Source organism: Wasmannia auropunctata, unplaced genomic scaffold, assembly GCF_000956235.1.
Source record: "Wasmannia auropunctata unplaced genomic scaffold, wasmannia.A_1.0 LD336106.1, whole genome shotgun sequence".
Lineage (NCBI taxonomy): Eukaryota > Metazoa > Arthropoda > Insecta > Hymenoptera > Formicidae > Wasmannia > Wasmannia auropunctata.
The window spans coordinates 9,833,734-9,834,249 of record NW_012026784.1 but is presented as its reverse complement, the minus strand read 5'-3'; the positions used below and the strand labels follow the sequence as shown (position 1 = coordinate 9,834,249).

The window sequence follows — 516 nt, the reverse complement described above, 5'->3', positions numbered from 1 at the left end:
TATCCCCTGTGTGCCTTGTCGACTCAGTCAATGCTCGATTAGTCTAAACATCGCGAGTGATCGGATGACCGGAGGAGAGCCCGACCCTGACCCCGGGCCCAAAGATACCCCGCGAGGGGATCAAGGACACCAAGAAAGTCGGAACTCGCGCGAGTCACAGCGTTCAGACATCGTGAATAATATCGGAGAAGAGCCAGACCCTCACCCAGGGCCCAGAGAAACCCTATATTTAATTAACAAGAACGACCGCAAGCTCTGAAACGTGATAGTTTAAATAGGCGCGAGATATTTAACACTCTTATTATTAATTACAACGTTAACAAAATTATAACAATTAACAAAAATTTTCAATTTATAAGAACTTAAAACATCATCACTTAAATATATAAATGTCTGATTTCGAATTCTAATAAATATATATATATATATATGTATACATGTCCTCGAATATTCAAAGTGAGAGATTGCATCTTTAGAAATTTCTTATTGCTTTTCAAGAAATTATATGCATGCCCA

General features: G+C 38.8%; 1 protein-coding gene across 1 annotated transcript in view; it reads left to right on the top strand.

Moving 5' to 3' along the window:
- LOC105457035 overlaps positions 1 to 516 on the top strand; it is a 9,062-nt gene that overhangs the window by 7,816 nt on the left and 730 nt on the right. The gene's annotated exons all lie outside the window — the stretch shown is intronic.